Genomic DNA, 20,348 nt, shown 5'->3' with positions numbered 1-20,348 from the left:
GCGGTCGCGTCATCTAAAGTTTTCCTTGTCACGCGGTCGCTCCAGTCATGCGTCCGCGTCAATGACGCGGTCGCGTCACTACCATTTCGCGCTGGCATGCGGCCGCGTCGTCCATGCGATCGCGTCACTGCCAGTTTCTTCAAAAACTCCGTTTTATGCTTCCTTCCAATTTTGTATGTTTCGTTTCCATCCTTTAAGTCATTCCTGCCATAGAAGATCTGAAACTACTCAACACACGAATCACATCATCGAATGGAAGTAAAGGGTAATTAAAATAATTTATTTTTAAAGCATAGGAAACATGTTTTTCACATACATCACATAATAAGGAAGGGAAAGTAAAACCATGCAATTTATATGAATAAGTGAGTGAAGGATTGAATAAATTACTTAAATTAGGCACAAAGTATATCATAAAATATGGGTTTATCAAGGGCCATTCTTGTTGGTTTGGCTTCCTCAATTTTCATTCTTTTCATCATAGTTAAGGACATTAAATTTATACTAGCTCCCAGATCACATAAGGCTTTTTCAACTGTTATTTCCCCTATGATGTATGGGATTTAGAAGCTTCCTGGGTCCTTCAATTTTTGAGACAGCTTGTGTTGAATGATAGCACTACATTCTTCAGTTAAGATCACAGTTTTATTATTCCTCCAGCTTCTCTTCTTGGTCATTAATTCCTTCAGAAACTTAGCATAAAGTGTCATTTGTTCTAGTGCTTCTGCAAAGGGAATGTTGATCTAAAGTTTCTTGAAAATCTCCAAAAATTTGGAGAATTGGATGTCCTTTGCATTCTTCATTAGGTGCTGAGGGTAAGGAGCCATTGGGACATATAGTCTTAGAACTTCTTTCTCTTTTGATGGAGTGGGAACAGGTTCTTGTGCTTTTTCCTTGTCATCTAAACTACCCTCTGTTTTCTCCTCTTGAAACTCCTTTGAATTCTCGGCCAATTCCCTTCCACTTCTGAGGGTAATAGCTTTGCATTCCTCTCTTGAAGTTGTTTTGGTGACATTACTTGAGCTATGGCCACGAGCTTTCTTGGATAAGTATCCAATTTATGCTTCAAGTTTCTGAGTCGCAGCATCTTGATTTTGCAGATTGGATGTTACTTCCTCTTGGAATTTTTTCATGTCTTTAATCTCCTTGCACAGGTTTGCAAGCATAGCTTCCATTTTGGCCATTCTGTCATCATCATGTGGTGATGGTTGGTTGGAATTTGGGTGTTGAGAGTGGTTGTTGTGGCTTTGGTATGGTGGCTGTGAGTAAGTGTTTTGTGTTATCTGGTATGGTTTTTGGTTGGAGTTTTCGTGAGTGGAGTTGTTATACTGGTTTGGGTTATGGGGTCTGTGTTCTTGGCCTTCGCTTTGTTGGTTCCCCCATGCAAAGTTTGGGTGGTTCCTCCAACCATAGTTATAGGTTTTAGAGTATGGATCATTAGCTTGCCTAGATGAATTTCCAAGGTAATTATCTTCCTCCCAGTTAACTCCTTCTTCTGTCTCCAATTCTTCTTGAGGAGATGGTTGAGTGTGGATAGCTGCAGCCTGAGTCTTCTCCATTTGCTTGGTCAGTTCAGCTAGTTGCTTGGTGATCATCTTGTTCTGGGCCAAGATTGCATCCATATGATTTAGTTCCAAGACTCCCCTGTTGTTGCTCCTATCTGAGGCATAAAAGTACTCATTGTCAGCCACTGTCTCTATAACATCAGTGGACTCTTTAATGGTCTTCTTCTTGTTTAGGGAACCTCCAGATGAGTGGTCTACAGCCTTCCTTGATTCACAATTCAGCCCTTCATAAAAGATGTGGATTTGCACCCACTCATTAAACATATCAGGGGGACATTTCTTTGTCAAGTCTTTGAATCTTTCTCAGGCTTCATAAAGAGTCTCACCATCCTGTTGTCTGAATGTTTGCACTTCAGTTTTTAGCCTATTTACTCTTTGTGGAGGGTAGAACTTTGTTAAGAATCTGTTCATTATATCTTCCCAGGTGGTCAAGCTTTCCTTGGAGAATGATTCTAGCCATTTTGATGCTTTGTCCCTCAAAGAAAATGGAAACAGTAGCAATCTATAGGTGTCAGGATGAACACCATTAGATTTAACTGTGTCACATATCCTTTGGAATTTAGTGAGATGCTCATTAGGATCCTCTTGTGCACTTCCTACAAAAGAACAGTTGTTCTGGACAAGAGTTATGAGCTAAGGCTTCAATTCAAAATTATTAGCATGGATAGTTGGCCTTTGAATGCTGCTACCATAATTTCCTAGATTTGGATTGATGTATGATCCAAGAACTCTCCTCTCTTGTCCAGCAGGGTTAGCTCCACCTCTTCTGGCATGATTGTTCACCTCTCCTTCATGATGGTTTTCCATATCATCCTCCATGGTTATATCAAAGTATTCCTCCTCTTCTTCGGCACCAACAACTCTTTTTCCTCTTGCTTCCCTCCTTAATCTCAGGAAAGTTCTTTCCGGTTCACTATCAAATGAGGTTGAGGTTTCCTTTCTCCTACCTGTCATACAATGAGCAAGTACAAGAAACAGCAAGTGTAGAGTCTACTAAAATAGAGTATAGTTAGCTTGGTTAGAGCAATTTATCAAATAGTTAGTAGGTTAGCTTGCTGAAAAGTAACAAAGTAAGGAAAAATTAAAGAGAAATAACTAACAGAAAATTGCAGAGAATAAACTGAACAATTGGAATTAAAATTCAATTAATCAAAAAGAAAAGTAAAGTGCTCAATCTAGTTATCCTTCAATTTAGTAATTGTCAATACAAAACCAATCCACGGCAACGGCACCATAAACTTGATTCACAAAATTTGCCTCTCAACAAATTTCCTTCTGGCAAGTGCACCGGATTATCGTCAACTAAAAACTCACTGTAGAGTGAGGTCGAATCCCACAAGGATTGGTAGATTGAGCAATGTTAATTGGAGAATTATACTAGTTGAGCAAAATCAGATTCGGTTGAGAATTGCAGAATGTAAAATGGCAGGAAGCTTAAATTGCAAGAAAGTAAATGAACAGAAATTAAATTGCTGAAATTAAAATGAATGAAGCTTAAATTGCAAGAAATTAAATGGGAATGGGAATTAGCATGAAATTAAAGAGTAAAAAGTAAATAGAACGGGTAGATCAGAAATGGGGATTCATTGGGTTTCAGGAGATATTGAATTCTCCGGATCAAATCATTTTCATCTCTTCCTCAATCAAGGCATTCATTGACATTGCTTGGCAATCTTAGATGATTAGATCCCAATGTCTTGGCTCACCAATATCTCTAAGCATGAACAATTGCCCAATGTCTTGATTTAATTGCTCATGGGAATAGTTGAAGTTCGGTCACTGACTATACCACACAAATTCATAGATCAAAGTATTGGTAGGATTACATGTCACTATATCCATCCAACCGCCAATCTAATCCAATGTGAGAAAGCAATTCTAGCATGAACTCTTCATTCCTTCCTCGAGGCTCCGAAGAATTCCAATTATGGATAGCTTCTCTCTCAAGAAAACCATCCAATTGAATTAAGACCGAAAGCTTTCTAACAAAAATCAAGAGAAAAGAAAGAAGAAGAAGAATGAAACTAATATTGATCCATTGAATTACAATAGAGCTCCCTAACCCAATGAAAAGGGTTTAGTTGTTCATAGCTCTCAAAATGGAAATTACAATTGAAAGAGACATTGCTAAAAATTAAAGAATTGCAGAAAGCTAAATTGAACTCAAAAGTGAAAAAGTCCCGAAAAAGGTCCAAAAGTTTTTTTCAAATTAAATTCTAAGCTATTTATACACTCTCTTCCATTGATCTTCAATCTCTGAATTGGGCTTTTGGCCTTAATGGAATTGGGTTGAAACTGGCTCCAATTGGTTTCCCTTGCTGTTGAGAAGAGATTGGTTTGAATTACAGAGTCTGATGCTGTACGTTGGAGTCAACGTTTGATGGCCAACATTGACTCAAACGCTATTCAGAAGAAAACCAGGAAAATAAGATACTTTGCTGTCATTGGCGTTTGACTCAACGTTGGAGGGCCAACGTTCCGCTATCCACGCGTATGCGTGCTTTGCGCGTTTGCGCACATGGTGCACGGAAATAGTGACGGTTCATTCCTTGGTAACGGCGCTAAAAACTCAATATGCACGTTCATAATCTTAGTTCTTTGTCACAACTTCGCAGAACTAACCAGCAAATGCACTGGGTCGTCCAAGTAATAAACCTTACGTGAGTAAGGGTCGATCCCACGGAGATTGTCGGCTTGAAGCAAGCTATGATCATCTTGCAAATCTCAGTCAGGCAGATTCATATGGTTATGGATATTTGATAATTAAAATATAGTTAAAATATAAATAAAAATGTAAATTAAAGATAGAGATACTTATGTAATTCATTGGTGAGAGTTTCAGATAAACGTATGAAGATGCTTGTTCCTCCTGAACCTCTGCTTTCCTATTGTCTTCATCCAATCATTCATACTCCTTTCTATGGCAAGTTGTATGTTAGGCGTCACCGTTGTCAATGGCTACATCATGTCCTCTCAGTGAAAATGGTCTAATGCACTGTCACTGCATGGCTAATCATCTGTCGGTTCTCGATCATACTGGAATATGATCTATTGATCCTTTTGCGTCTGTCACTACGCCCAGCACTCGCGAATTTGAAGCTCGTCGCAGCCATCCCTTCCCAGATCCTACTCAGAATACCACAGACAAGGTTTAGACTTTCCGGATCTCAAGAATGGCCGTCCATGGATTCTAACTTATACCACGAAGACTCTGATTAAGGAATCCCAGAGATATTCATTCAATCTAAGGTAGAACGGAAGTGGTTGTCAGGCACGCGTTCATAGATTGGAAATGATGATGACTGTCACGATCATCACATTCATATTGAAGTGCGAATGAATATCTTAGAATCAAAATAAGCTTGAATTGAATAGAAAAACATTAGTACTTTGTATTAATTCATGAGGAACAGCAGAGCTCCACACCTTAATCTATGGTGTGTAGAAACTCTACTGTTAAAAATACATAAGAAGAAAGTCTAGGCATGGCTGAATGGCCAGCCCTGAAAACATGATCAAAGGATCAAGAGATAATCTAAACATGTAAATACAATAGTAAAAAGTCCTATTTATACTAAACTAGTTACTAGGGTTTACAGAAATGTGTAAATGATGCAGAAATCCACTTCTAGGGCCCACTTGGTGTGTACTTGGGCTGAGCATTGAGCTTTATACGTGTAGAGACTTCTCTTGGAGTTGAACGCCAGTTTGTAACCTGTTTCTGGCGTTTAACTCCACTTTGCAACCTGTTTTTGGCGTTTAACTCCAGAATGTAACATGGAACTGGCGTTGAACATCAGTTTGCATCATCTAAACTCGGACAAAGTATGGACTATTATATATTTCTGGAAAGCCCTGGATGTCTACTTTCCAACGCAATTGAGATTGTGCCATTTGGAGTTCTGTAGCTCCATAAAATCCTCTTTGAGTGCAGGGAGGTTAGAATCCAACAGCATCTGCAGTCCTTCTTCAACCTCTGAATCTGATTTTTGCTCAAGTCCCTCAATTTCAGCCAGAAAATACCTGAAATCACAGAAAAATACACAAACTCATAGTAAAGTCCAAAAATGTGATTTTTATTTAAAAACTAATAAAAATATACTAAAAACTAACTAAATCATACTAAAAACTATGTAAAAATAATGCCAAAAAGCATATAAATTATCCGCTCATCACAACACCAAACTTAAATTGTTGCTTGTCCCCAAGCAACTGAAAATCAAATAGGATAAAAAGAAGAGAATATACTATAAATTCCAAAATATCAATGAAACGTAGCTCCAATCAGATGAGCGGGACTTGTAGCTTTTTGCCTCTTGAATAGTTTTGGCATCTCACTTTATCTATTGAAGTTCAGAATGATTGGCATCTATAGGAACTTAAAATTTAGATAGTGTTATTGATTCTTCTAGTTCAGTATGTTGATTCTTGAACACAGCTACTTTATGAGTCTTGGCCGTGGCCCTAAGCACTTTGTTTTCCAGTATTACCACCAGATACATAAATGCCACAGACACATAATTGGGTGAACCTTTTCAGATTGTTACTCAGCCTTGCTAAAGTCCCCAATTAGAGGTGTCCAGGGTTCTTAAGCACACTCTTTTCTGCTTTGGACCTTGACTTTAACCGCTCAGTCTCAAGTTTTCACTTAACACCTTCACGCCACAAGCACATGGTTAGGGACAGCTTGGTTTAGCCGCTTAGGCCAGGATTTTATTCCTTTAGGCCCTCCTATCCACTGATGCTCAAAGCCTTGGATCCTTTTTATTACCCTTGCCTTTTCGTTTTAAGGGCTATTGGCTTTTTGCTCTTGCCTTTTGGTTTTAAGAGCTTTTGGCTTTTTCTGCTTGCTTTTTCTTTTTCTTTCTTTTTTTTTGCCATTTTTCTTTTCTCTTTTTTTTTTCACAAGATTTTGTATTCACTGCTTTTTCTTGCTTCAAGAATCATTTTTATGATTTTTCAGATCATCAAATAACATTTCTCCTTTTTTCTTATTCTTCAAGAGCCAACATATTTAACATTCATAAACCACAATATCAAAAGACATATGCACTGTTCAAGCATTCATTCAGAAAATAAAAAGTATTGTCACCACATCAAAATAATTAAACTAGTTTCAAGGATGAATTCGAAACCCTGTACTTCTTGTTCTTTTGTTTTTAGAACATTTTTCATTTAAGAGAGGTGATGGATTCATAGGACATTCATAACTTTAAGGCATGGACACTTAAATACTAATGATCATGTAATAAGACACAAACATAAACATAAAGCATAGTAAACAAAAAAATGGAAAATAAGAACAAGGAGATTAAGGAACGGGTCCACCTTAGTGAGGGTGACGTCTTCCTCTTCTTGAAGAACCAATGGTGCTCTTGAGCTCCTCTATGTCTCTTCCTTGCCTTTGTTGCTTCATCCCTAGTGATTTTAGTGCTCCTATCCTTAGTTGTCCCATGTTGAAACTTAATTCTCCTAGGGAGGTGTTGATTTGCTCCAAATAGTTTTGTGGAGGAAAATGCATCCCCTGAGGCATCTCAGGGATTTCATGGTGAGGAATTCCCTCATGCTCTTGTTGATGTCCATGATCTCTTATTTTGCAGTCAAATTCTCTACTACTGAGCTATGGACCCTTGAGATGAATCTCTCCATCTCCCATGACTTGGAGGTGGAAGCTTTTGTCTTCCCTTTCCTCTTTCTAGAGGTTTCTCTGGCCTTAGGTGCCATAAATGGTTACGGAAAAACAAAAAGCAATGCTTTTACCACACCAAACTTAAAAGGTTTGTTCATCCTCGAGCAAAAGAAGGAAGAAGGTAGTAGAAGAAGAAGAAAATGGAGGAGATGGAGGAAGGTGACTGGTTTGGCCATGTGTGGGTGGGTTTGGGAGAGGAGAGTGGTGAAGAGGTGATGGGGAAGAGAGAATGAGGTAATTGGTGAAGGGTATTTGTGGAAGAGTGTTATGGAAAGGTGTGAAGAGGAGAGAAGAAAATGTGGGGATCATGTGGGGTCCATAGATCCTGTAGGGATCCTGTGGAGTCCACAGATCCAGTGGGGCCAAGGACTTAACATCCCTGCTCCAATTAGGTGTGTAAAATGCCCTTGCTGTGCAATCCTGGCATTTAACGCCAGACTGCTGCTTATTTCTGGCGTTAAACGCCCAAATGTAGCCTGTTTCTGGCGTTTAATGCCAGGTAGATGCTTGTTTCTGGCGTTTAAATGCCAGAATGCTCCTCCTCCAGGGTGTGCTATTTTTTTATGCTATTTTTCATTTTGTTTTTGAATTTTTAGTAGTTTTTGTGACTCCACATGATCATCAACCTAATAAAACACAAAATAAAAAAATAAAATAGATATAATTAAATGACATTGGGTTGCCTCTCAACAAGCGCTTCTTTAATGTTAGTAGCTTGACAGTTAGCTCTCATGGAGCCTCACAGATGTTCAGAGCATTGTTAGGACCTCCCAACACCAAACTTAGAGTTTGGTTGTGGCCTCCCAACACCAAACTTAGAGTTTGACTGTGGGGGCTTTGGTTGACTCTGCAGTGAGAGAAGCTTTTCATGCTTTCTTTCCATGGTTACAGAAGGAGAACCTTGAGTTTTAAACACAAGGTTGTCCTTATTCAGTTGAAGGACTAATTCTCCTTTGTCCACATCAATCATAGCTCTTGCTATGGCTAGGAAGGGTCTTCCAAGGATGATGGATTCATCCTCATCCTTCCCAGTGTCTAGGATTATGAAATCAGCAGGGATGTAAAGTCCTTCAACCTTTAGTAACACGTCCTCTACTAGTCCATAAGCCTATTTTCTTGAGTTGTCTGCCATCTCTAATGAGATTCTGGCAGCTTGCACCTCAAAGATCCCAAGTTTCTCCATTACAGAGAGCGGCATTAAGTTTATGCCTGACCCCAGGTCACACAGAGCCTTCTCAAAGGTCATGGTGCCTATGGTACAGGGTATTAAGAATTTGCCAGGATCCTGTTTCTTTTGAGGTAATTTCTGCCTATCCAATGTATTTAGTTCATTGGTGAGCAAGGGAGGTTCATCTTCCCAAGTCTCATTACTAAATAATTTGGCATTCAGCTTCATGATTGCACCAAGGTATTTAGCAACTTGCTCTTCAGTAATGTCTTCATCCTCTTCAGAGGAAGAATACTCATCAGAGCTCATGAAGGGCAGAAGGAGGTTCAATAGAATCTCTATGGTCTCTAGATGAGCCTCAGATTCCTTTGGTTCCTCAAAGGGATACTCCTTATTGGTCACTAGACGTCCCAGGAGGTCTTCCTCACTAGGATTCATGTCCTCCTCTCCCCTTGTAGGTTCGGCCATGATGGTCAAATCAATGGCCTTACACTCTCTCTTTGGATTCTCTTCTGTATTGCTTGGGAGAGTACTAGGAGGAGTTTCAGTGACTCTTTTACTCAGCTGGCCCACTTGTACCTCCAAATTTCTAATGGAGGACCTTGTTTCATTCATGAAACTCACAGTGGCCTTAGATAGATTAAAGACTATATTTGCTAAGCTAGATGGATTCTGCTCAGAATTCTCTGTCTGTTGCTGAGTGGATGATGGAAAAGGCTTGCTATTGCTAAACCTGTTTCTTCCACCATTATTAAAGCCTTGTTGAGGCTTTTGTTGATCCTTCCATGAGAAATTTGGATGATTTTTCCATGTGGAATTATAGGAGTTTCCATAGGGTTCACCCATGTAATTTACCTCTGCTATTGCAGGGTTCTCAGGATCATAAGCTTCTTCTTCAGAAGAGGCCTCTTTAGTACTGTTGGATGATTCCTTCAATCCATTCAGACTCTGAGAGATCATATTGACTTGCTGAGTCAATATTTTATTCTGAGCCAATATGGCATTCCGAGTATCAATTTCAAGAACTCCCTTCCTCTGAGGCGTCCCATTACTCATAGGATTCCTTTCAGAAATGTACATGAACTGGTTATTTGCAACCATGTCAATGAGTTCTTGAGCTTCTGCAGGCGTTTTCTTTAGGTGAATGGATCCACCTGCAGAATGGTCCAATTACATCTTTGATAATTCAGACAGACCATCATAGAATATATCCAGGATGGTCCATTCTGAAAGCATGTCAAAAGGACACTTTTTGGTCAGTTCCTTGTATCTCTCCCAAGCTTCATAGAGGGATTCACCTTCTTTTTGTCTGAAGTTTTGAACATCCACTCTAAGCTTACTAAGCTTTTGAGGAGGAAAGAACTTGGTTAAGAAAGTAGTGACCAGCTTATCCCAAGAGTTCAGGCTGTCTTTAGGTTGGGAGTCTAACCATATTCTAGCTCTGTCTCTTACAGCAAACGGGAAAAGCATAAGCCTGTAGACCTCGGGATTAACCCCATTGGTCTTAACAGTATCACAGATTTGCAAGAATTCAGTTAAGAACTGAAAAGGATCTTCTAATGGAAGTCCATGAAACTTGCAGTTCTGTTGCATCAGAGAAACTAATTGAGGTTTCAGCTCAAAATTGTTTGCTCCAATGGCAGGAATTGAGATGCTTCTTCCATGTAAATTGGAATTTGGTGCAGTAAAGTCACCAAGCATCTTCCTTGCATTGTTATTATTTTCGGCCATGTCTCCTTCTTTTTCGAAAATTTCTGTCAGATTTTCTCCAGAGAGTTGTGCTTTAGCTTCCCTTAGCTTCCTCTTCAGAGTTCTTTCAGGTTAAGGATCAGCTTCAACAAGAATGTTCTTATCCTTGTTCCTGCTCATATGAAAAAGAAGAAAACAGAAAAGAAGAAGAATCCTCTATGTCACAGTATAAAGATTCCTTTATGTGAATAGACAAAGAAAAGAAATTCGAACACAGAAAGAGGAAGAGGGTTCGAATTTTTAAGAAGAAGAGTAGTGTTAGTAGATAAATAAATAATTAGAAGGGGGTGAGAGAGAAGAATTTGTTTTTAATTTAAAATTAAAATTAAAATTCGAAAATTAAGAAAGGAAAATAGAATCAAATTAAATTAAATTTAAAATAATTAGTTAATTTAAAAAGGAATTTTGAAAAAAAAATGAAGGTGATTTTCGAAAATTAGAGAGAGAATTAGTTAGGTAGTTTTGAAAAAGATATGATTGAAACAAAAAGATAGGATTAGTTTGAAAAAGATTTGAAAATCAATTTTAAAAAGATAAGAAGTTAGAAAAGAACTTAGAAAAGATTTTGAAATCGATATTTTAAAAGATGTGATTGAAACTTATTTTTAAAAAGATTTGAAAAAGAAATTTAAAAAGATTTGATTTTGAAATTTAAAGTTGATTACTTGACTAACAAGAAACAAAAAGATATGATTTTGAAATTTAAAGATTGAACCTTTCTTAATAGGCAAGTAACAACTTGAAATTTTTGAATCAATCACATTTAATTGTTAGTAAAGATTTTGAAATTATGAAACAAAATAAGAAAAAGATTTTTGAAAATCAATTTGAAATTTTGGAAAATCATAAAAGAAAAATGAAAAAGATTTAATTTTTGAAAAAATTTGAAAAAGATAAGATTTTTAAATTGAAAATTTGATTTGACTCATAAGAAACAATTAAATTTTAAAAACTTTTTGAAAAAGTCAACTCAAATTTTCGAAAGTTTATGAGAGAAAAAGAGAAAGATATTTTTTTATTTTTGAATTTTAATGATGAGAGAGAAAAACATAAAATTGATGCAAAACATAAAAATTTTGGATTAAAATAAAAGATGCATGCAAGAACACTATGAGTGTCAAGATGAACACCAAGAACATTTTGAATGTCAAGATGAACGCCAAGAACTTATTTTTGGAAATTTTTAAGATAAGAAAAACATGCAAGACACTAAACTTAGAAATTTTCAATGTTGAGACATTAATAATTCAAAAATGCATATGAGAAACAAGAAAAGACACAAAACAAGAAATTTTAAAGATCAAACAAGAGGATTCATTAAGAACAACTTGAAGATCATGAAGAATGCAATGCATGGATTTTCGAAAAATGCAAGAAAGAGATAAACATGCAATTGACACCAAACTTATGACTTGACACTAGATTCAAGCAAGAAACATCAAATTATTTTTGGTTTTATAATTTTATTAATTTTTTTTGGATTTTTCAAAAATTAATTGGAAAAAAGAAAAATAAGGATTTCAAAATTTTTAATAGGAATTCCAGGAATCTTGCAATGTTAGTCTAAAGCTCCAGTCCAGGAATTAGACATGGCTTACTAGCCAGCCAAGCTTTCAGTGAAAGCTCCGGTCCAAAACACTAGACATGGCCAATGGCCAGCCAAGCTTCAGCAGATACAAATCAGACATACAACAGCTGATACTTCATTCAACTTGCTTCTGTGCTGATGAGTGGAAGCCTCGGTCCAAAAGAATTAGACATGGCTTTACAGCCAGCTAGGCTTCAACATGTTTCATGAAACTCTAGAATTCATTCTTAAAAATTCTGAAGCCATAGTATAAATTTTTTTTTTGAAAATTTTTCGAAAATAAAAGGAATAAAAATAAAAACTTAAAATTAAAATAAAATTACCTAATATGAGAAACAAGATGAACCGTCAGTTGTCCAAACTCGAACAATCCCCGGCAACGGCGCCAAAAACTTGGTGCGCGGAAATCGTGACGGTTCAATACTTGGTAACGGCGCTAAAAACTCAATACGCACGTTCATAATCTTAGTTCTTTGTCACAACTTCGCACAACAAACCAGCAAGTGCACTGGGTCGTCCAAGTAATAAACCTTACGTGAGTAAGGGTCGATCCCACGGAGATTGTCGGCTTGAAACAAGCTATGGTCATCTTGCAAATCTCAGTCAGGCAGATTCATATGGTTATGGATATTTGATAATTAAAATATAATTAAAATATAAATAAAGCGTAAATTAAAGATAGAGATACTTATGTAATTCATTGGTGATAGTTTCAGATAAACGTAAGAAGATGCTTGTTCCTCCTGAACCTCTGCTTTCTTATTGTCTTCATCCAATCATTCATACTCCGTTCTATGGCAAGCTGAATGTTAGGCGTCACCGTTGTCAATGGCTACATCCTGTCCTCTCAGTGAAAATGGTCTAATGCACTGTCACTGCATGGCTAATCATCTGTCGGTTCTCGATCATACTGGAATAGGATCCATTGATCCTTTTGCGTCTGTCACTACGCCCAACACTCGCGAGTTTGAAGCTCATCGCAGCCATCCCTTCCCAGATCCTACTCGGAATACCACAGACAAGGTTTAGACTTTTCGGATCTCAAGAATGGCCGTCCATGGATTCTAACTTATACCACGAAGACTATGATTAAGGAATCCCAGAGATATTCATTCAATCTAAGGTAGAATAGAAGTGGTTGTCAGGCACGCGTTCATAGGTTGGGAATGATGATGACTGTCACGATCATCACATTCATATTAAAGTGCGAATGAATATCTTAGAATCGGAATAAGCTTGAATTGAATAGAAAAACAATAGTACTTTGTATTAATTCATGAGGAACAGCAAAGCTCCACACCTTAATCTATGGTGTGTAGAAACTCTACTGTTGAAAATACATAAGAACAAAGTCTAGGCATGGCCGAATGGCCAGCCCCGAAAACGTGATCAAAGGATCAAGAGATAATTCAAAGATGTAAATACAATAGTAAAAAGTCCTATTTATACTAAACTAGTTACTAGGGGTTACAAAAATGAGTAAATGATGCAGAAATCCACTTCTGGGGCCCACTTGGTGTGTGCTTGGGCTGAGCATTGAGCTTTACACGTGTAGAGGCTTCTCTTGGAGTTGAACGCCAGTTTGTAACCTGTTTCTAGCGTTTAACTCCACCTTGCAACCTGTTTCTGGCGTTTAACTCCAGAATGCAACATGGAACTGGCGTTGAACGCCAATTTGCATCATATAAACTCATGCAAAGTATTGACTATTATATATTTCTGGAAAGCCCTGGATGTCTACTTTCCAACGCAATTGAGAGCGTGCTATTTGGAGTTCTGTAGCTCCAGAAAATCCTCTTTGAGTGCAGGGAGGTCAGAATCCAATAGCATCTGCAATCCTTCTTCAACCTCTAAATCTGATTTTTGCTCTAGTCCCTCAATTTCAGCCAGAAAATACCTGAAATCACAGAAAAACACAAAAACTCATAGTAAAGTCCAGAAATGTGATTTTTATTTAAAAACTAATAAAAATATACTAAAAACTAACTAAATCATACTAAAAACTATGTAAAAGCAATGCCAAAAAGTGTATAAATTATCCGCTCATCAGCACAAGAGGCAAAAATTCTCATCCACGCGTATGCGTGCTACACACGTTCGCGTGGATGCAAAGATTTCATTTTACAGCTTTAAAACCATGCAGGGGACGTTGGACCTCCAACCTTCCCTCCAACATTGGCTTTTTTACCCGTGCGCGTACTCCACGCTTACGCGTGAATCGCCTTTTTTTCCATCCACGCGTATGCATCACTAACGCGTACGTGTCGATTTAAGTTTCTCAAATCCAATGTCTGGGTTCCTTATCGCGAACGCTGGAGGCTAGCGTTTGAGGTAAAATTGGACTCTAACGTTAGTGTAATGACGCGTACGTGTGACTCACGCGTACGCGTGGATTGGAAAATTTTGCTTTTTTCATGCATACGCATCATAGACGCGTACACGTCACTCAAAAATCCTTCAGCCCCAGAATTGATCATTTTGTCACAACATTGGGGGTAACGTTGGATGTCCAACGCTACCTCCAACATGAGCATCAACACACTTTACAGAGAATTGCTCTGCTTCTCTTCCATTGTTTGAGGCAATGTTGGTGGTCCAACTTGGCCACCAACGTTGCTTCCTCTTCATCTTTTCCATGCTCCTTCTTCAACCTTCCACCATGCTTTCCTTCACCTATCATCAACCAATAAATGTATCAAAGCCTTACTAAAGTCATGAGAATTCTTATCATTCTTAGCATACAAGTAATCATAGCATGAATCATCATGAAATTTCATCAAATTACTCATGGTTGAATGAATCTAGGCATACATGAATTTCTACCCAATTTGCTTACTTATAGCTCAAGAAAGTGCATAAAACCTATTAAAATCAAGGAAAAAGGATAGTGAAACTAGCCTAAGATGCCCTAGCATCACTTCCTTCTTGTGCGCATTGTTCTCCTTCTATGATTGTAATCCTTGATTTGCTTGACTCTATATGTCCATTATTGTGTGTATGAATGCATGTATGTGATTGAGGCCATCATTTCACTTAGCCACTTACCCAAATAGCCTTACCTTACAACAACCTTTGTTAGCCAAATTGAGCCTACGCTTAACCCATTTGTTCTTAATTTTATCACATTACAAGCCTAAGGCAGAAAACCATAAATAACCTTATTTGAATTTTTGATTAGCTTAGGCTAGTGTGTGTGTGTCATTCAAGTGTGGGAAACGGGGGACATTGGTTGGGGTAAGAGCATGTTTTTGTTTTTATGGAAAATATTGGGAAGTGGGTACATACTCATGTGCCTATTAAATATGTAAACCATATGCATTGGAGCTTTTGAATATAAGTACGTCAAAAAGAAAAAAAGAGAGAAAGAGAAAAACAAAAAGAAAAGAAAAATGAAGAATGAAAAGAAAAAATATATATATATATATATAAAGGAAAGAAAAAAGGAAAAAGAAAGAAAGAAAAAGGGGACAAAATGCCCCAAAGCAAGATTCAATAACAATCAATGCATATGTGTAGTGATCAAAGGGGAATGCATTGGGTAGTTAGGTTAGCACTTAATTGTATAGGTTGTATATAGGTTAGGTGGGATGCTTAGGTTAATCGAAGATTCAAATTCTAGTCCACTTAGCCATATATATAACCTCACCTTGACCTTAGCCACATTACAACCTAAGAAAAGACCTCATGATATATGTATGCGTGCATAGAATAATTGTTGATTGTTAGAGGAAGAACAAATTTTGGAAAGCATGGAATAGAGGAGAATTGAGTGATCAACCCTATACACCAAGCGAATAGAGTGTAAACACTTCCGGTGAGGGTTCGAGGCTTAATTCCTTGTTCCCGGCTCTCGCGAGCGTTCTTCATGCAAGTTACGTGCACTTCACTTTGATGATTGAAATTGGTAGAGTTCATAAATTGTTTATCATTTTGCCTTACTTGCTTTTATATGTGCCTTGGAAGGATGATTTTCTCTTGACCGAGTAGATAGTAGCATTCATTTTAGTTGCATTCATGTAGGTAGGTTGCATCTTATAAATCCCACGCTCTTGTGATTCTTTGGTCTTTGGCTTTCTTTTAAGCATAAGGACATGCTTGATCTAAGTGTGGAGTGGTTGATAAACCCCGTTTTTAGGGTTTATCTTGTATGGATTTTCAGGGTTTTATCGATGTTCTTTCACTCTTACTCATAGAAAATGCATGGTTTTATGTTTCATTCCTGATTTTGCTTCATGGATGAAAACATGCCTCTTTTATACTAAATATGCCATATTTGAATCCTCTTCTATTACCATTCGATGCCGTGATCTGGGTGTTAAGTGATTTCAGAGTTTTTAGGGCAAGGATGGCCTAGAAGAGAGGAAGGAAGCACGCATCAATGGAAGGAGCATGGAAATTGGAGCATTGGAGTTTGAGCAGCGATGCGTACGCGTGCTTTGCGCGTACGCGTGGATGCGCGCTACTAAGACTGGCGTGAAGAAGCCAAGCTAGAAGCCGGCACATTCGCATGGCTGGGCTAGAACCTCATGGACGCGCACGCGTGCTTTACGCATGCACGTGGAACGTTAAACCCAAGGACGCGCACGCGTGCTGTACGTGTACACATCGGTGCTAGCACGTGATTTTTTAGTGAAAACGTATTGAGCGATTTCACAGGAGCTGTAGGGCTCAATTGGAACTAATTCTGGTGCCAAAACCCATAAGAAGACCAAGGGATGAAGGATTCTCATTCATTCACACATTTAGATATTTTCTAGTTAGTTTTTGGAAGTTATATTTTTTAGAGAGAAACTCTAGCTTCTCTCTAGGGTTTTGCTTCTCAAATTAGAATTCTCTTGGATCCATTGGTGAGATCTATTGTCAATTCAATTCTACATTGCTTCAAGATGTAGATCTAGATTCTCCTACTCTCAATTTAGTTTTTGTTGTTCAAGTTACTTGTGAATCTTAGCTTTTGGATGTTGTTACTTCTATTTCCATTAATACATTGAGGTAATTCATGTTCTTAGTTTTCAATTGTTTGATTGTTGTTAATCTCTTGTAGTGGATATCTTTGATTGCAACTTTATTCTTAATTTTACAAAGTCTCTCGTCCTTGATCTCCAAGTGTTTGAGAAAATGCCAACTTTAGCTTTGGAGTAGACTTTTCATTCTTGGCTTGGGGGTTGAGATATTGGAGACACTTGAATTATCAATGTCTTTTGTTGATTATCAATTGGAAATTGCTAATTGGTTTGCATGTCACTAAAGCTATACTTCCCTAGGGTTAGACTAGGACTTGTGAATCCGAATTGATTACTTTCACTCGACTTTTCTTTATACTATAGGTTAACTAAGTGAAGTAATAACTAATTGTGGTCACAATTGATGGAGAATATGATGATAGGAAGTCCAATTCTCACTCCTAGCCAAGGCTTTTATAAAGCTTGATTTTCATTCACACTATTAGCTTGTTCCTTTCTTGCATTAAACTCCAAAACACTAATACAACTTATAATCAATAATATGCATCTTGGAGCACTCCTAGGGAGAACAACTCGGGACTAATAGAGGTTATTGAATTTAGATTGTGGTGACACAATTAGTCTGATGTGGAATTACGTGTCGGTTTAGACTATACTATGATTGGATTTATTGATAAATTCTACACCGGCATAAAATCACTCATCAAGCACGCTTAAAAAGCGTAGCCATATCTTCCCCTATCGGCACGCTTAAAAAGCGTAGCCATATCTTCCTACCGGCAAGCTTAAAAAGCGTAGCCATATCTTCCGTATCGACACGCTTTTGAAGTGTAGCAAAAATCACCCCACTGGGCATGCATCTAAAAGCGTGTCGATATGCACACTTTTCGATACGCTTCTCAAGCGTAGCTATAGGTTAATACCTATGGCCACGCTTTTTAAGCGTGGAAAGAGATGAAAGCATTCCCAAAAAAAGCGTGCCGATAGAGCCACAAAAGCGTGGCGATAGCTAAAAAAATGTGGCGAAAAGCTATTGGCACGCTTTTTTGCACTTTTCGGCACGCTTTAAAAGCGTCGCAGAAAGCTTATTTTCTTGTAGTGCTCTCTAATTTTGCTCATCCTTTGAGAGGGAAAGAACTTAGCCAGAAAAGCATTAACTAGCTTTTTTCAAGACTCAAGGCTCTCTCTAGGTTAGGCATCCAACCATAGCTTAGCTCTGTCTCTTACAGTAAAGGGAAAGAGCATAAGCTTGTAGACTTCAAGATTAACTCCATTAATCTTTACAATATCACAAATCTGTAAGAACTCAGCTAAAAACTGATGTGGATATTCCACTGGAAGTCCATGGAATTTGCAGTTCTACTGTAGAAGAGAGACTAACTGAGGCTTAAGCTCAAAATTGTTAGCTCCAATGACAGGTACATAGATACTTCTGCCATAAAAGTCAGAGGTAGGCATGGTGAAGTCACCAAGAAACTTTCTTGCTTCCTCTTGAAGTTCGGCCATGTCTCCTAATTCTTGTTCAAAACTTTCTGCAATATCTCTTCCGAAGTGTTGTGCTTTAGCTTGTTGTAAACGCCTCCTTAGAGTCTTCTCAGGTTCAGGATTAGGATTAACAAGAGGTTCTTTATTCCTGTTCCTGGTCATAAACAAGAAGAGAAGAAAAGAAAGAAAGGAAGAAAGCTTTTTGTGCTACTTGGATTAAAGAACTCCCAGTGAGATGTGAAGAAAGAAGAAGAAGATAGAGAAGTAAAGATGAAAGAAGTAGAAGAAGGATACTTTGAAATAGGGGATAGGAGTTCTAATAAATAGAAGAGAAGAAGTAAGAAGAGAAACAATAATTTAAATATTTTTGTTTTTATTTTATTTATTTATTATTTTTGAAAATTAATTTAAAAATTTAAAAAGAATTAAATTTTAAATGTTGATTTTCGAAAAAGAGGGAAAAGAAATAGAAGAAGTAATTTTCGAAAATTGAGAGGGAGAAGAGTTAGTTAGGTAGTTTTGAAAAAAAAAGAGAAAGAGGAAGGAGAGAGTTTTCGAAATTTAAGAAAGAGAAGAGTTACTTAGGAAGTTTTGAAAAAGAAGAGAGAGAAGATAAGATATTAATTAAGAAAATATTTTAATTTAAAAATAAGATAAGAGATAAGATAAGATTTGAATTTTGATTTTGAAAAAGATTAAATTTTGAAATTTGAAATTTGAAAAAGATAAGATAAGATTTTTGAAAAAGATATGATTTTTGGAAAAGATGATTTTTAATTTTGAAAAGATTTGATTTCTGAAAATTGACAACTAAGATAAGATAAGATAAAAATTTTGAAATTAAAATTTGAATTTTTATTTTTAAAATTTTCAAAAATTTAATAAAAATAAAAATAGAAAAGATATTTTTTTATTTTTTTTGAATTTAATGATGAAAGAGAAAAACAAGTAAAAGTCACAAGACTTAAAATTTTTAGATCTAATGAACCTTATTTTCAAAAATTTTGAAGGAAAACACAAAGGGACACCAAACTTAAAAATTTTAAGATCAAAACACAAAAAGACTCAAGAACACTTTGAAGGTTAACAAGAATACAAAGAACAAAACCCAAAGACTCAAAGAACACAAGAACAATCAAAGAACACAAGAAATTTTTGAAAAATATAAAGAAAAATAACAAGAAGACACCAAACATAAAGATTTGACACAGGATTTAAACAAAGAAAAACTATTTTTGAAAAATTTTTGAAAGAAAGATACCAAAAAATTGAAAATTGCTGTAAGAACAAAAACAAAGACTAAAGGAAAACAAAAATTTAACCAAGAACGAAAATTGAACAAAGAAAAGAAAAAATATTTTTGAAAAGCTTTTTAATTTTTTTTGAAAATTGAAGAAGAAGAAAATAAAATTAAAAGACTCAAATAAAATGAAATAAAATAAATTGCCTGATCTAGGAAGTAAGACAATCCGTCAGTTTGTCCAAACTCAACAATCCCTTGCAACGGCACCAAAAACTTGGTAGCACGAATCCCCACACCTTCGTACTGTTGTACCAGCAAGTGCACTGGGTCGTCCAAGTAATACCTGGGCGAGTCAGGGTCGATCCCACGAGGATTGTGGTTTGAAGTAAGCTATGGTTATCTTGCAAATCTTAGTCAAGCAGATCAGAAGGTTGTTGGATTGATAAAGTGAAAAAGGTCTAATATATAAACAGAGATAGGAATATGGTTGAGGATTGGAGTTGCTTTGTTTTTTTGAATTAACTCTGGTATTACTGTCTTCTTTGCTTGTGAGTGATCGCTACAATGGCAGGCTGTAAGTGATTGGCACCTTTATTGAGAGGTCGTCAATACTCCTGCAGATCAGAACCCCAGGGTTAGTATGGATCCATCTCTGCTTGAGGGTGAAGCGTGTACAGTCCATTCTCCTTAATGATCCTACTCAAAATGCCGCAGACAAGGTCGAATCTTCCAAATCAGAGAATGTTGCATCTTTGGGCTCTAGCCTCTACCACAGAGACCCTAATCTCCCCATAAATTGGCTGAACTGGTGTCTCAAGAAGTCCCCAACGAAGTCGTGGATTAGCCGTTTGAGAGATGTATGATTCAAGCTGGTGGTGCGTGCTTTCTACTGAAGTA

At 37.2% G+C, this 20,348-nt stretch overlaps 2 non-coding genes across 2 annotated transcripts; both read left to right on the top strand.

Annotated features, from left to right (window-relative positions):
* The first annotated feature begins 1,823 nt into the window (after positions 1–1,823).
* On the top strand, positions 1,824–1,931 carry LOC148564679 (small nucleolar RNA R71). Its single transcript, XR_015884966.1, has one exon. It is a non-coding gene; the product is annotated as a small nucleolar RNA R71 (small nucleolar RNA).
* Positions 1,932–9,652: 7,721 nt separating this feature from the next.
* Positions 9,653–9,760, top strand: LOC148564678 (small nucleolar RNA R71). The gene has a single exon (XR_015884613.1). It is a non-coding gene; the product is annotated as a small nucleolar RNA R71 (small nucleolar RNA).
* Positions 9,761–20,348: the final 10,588 nt, after the last annotated feature.

The sequence above is a fragment of the Arachis ipaensis genome, chromosome B5 (assembly GCF_059453495.1).
Source record: "Arachis ipaensis isolate K30076 ecotype BB chromosome B5, ASM5945349v1, whole genome shotgun sequence".
NCBI lineage: Eukaryota > Viridiplantae > Streptophyta > Magnoliopsida > Fabales > Fabaceae > Arachis > Arachis ipaensis.
Note: the sequence above shows the minus strand (reverse complement) of the source record. Positions and strands in the feature narration are given on the sequence as shown.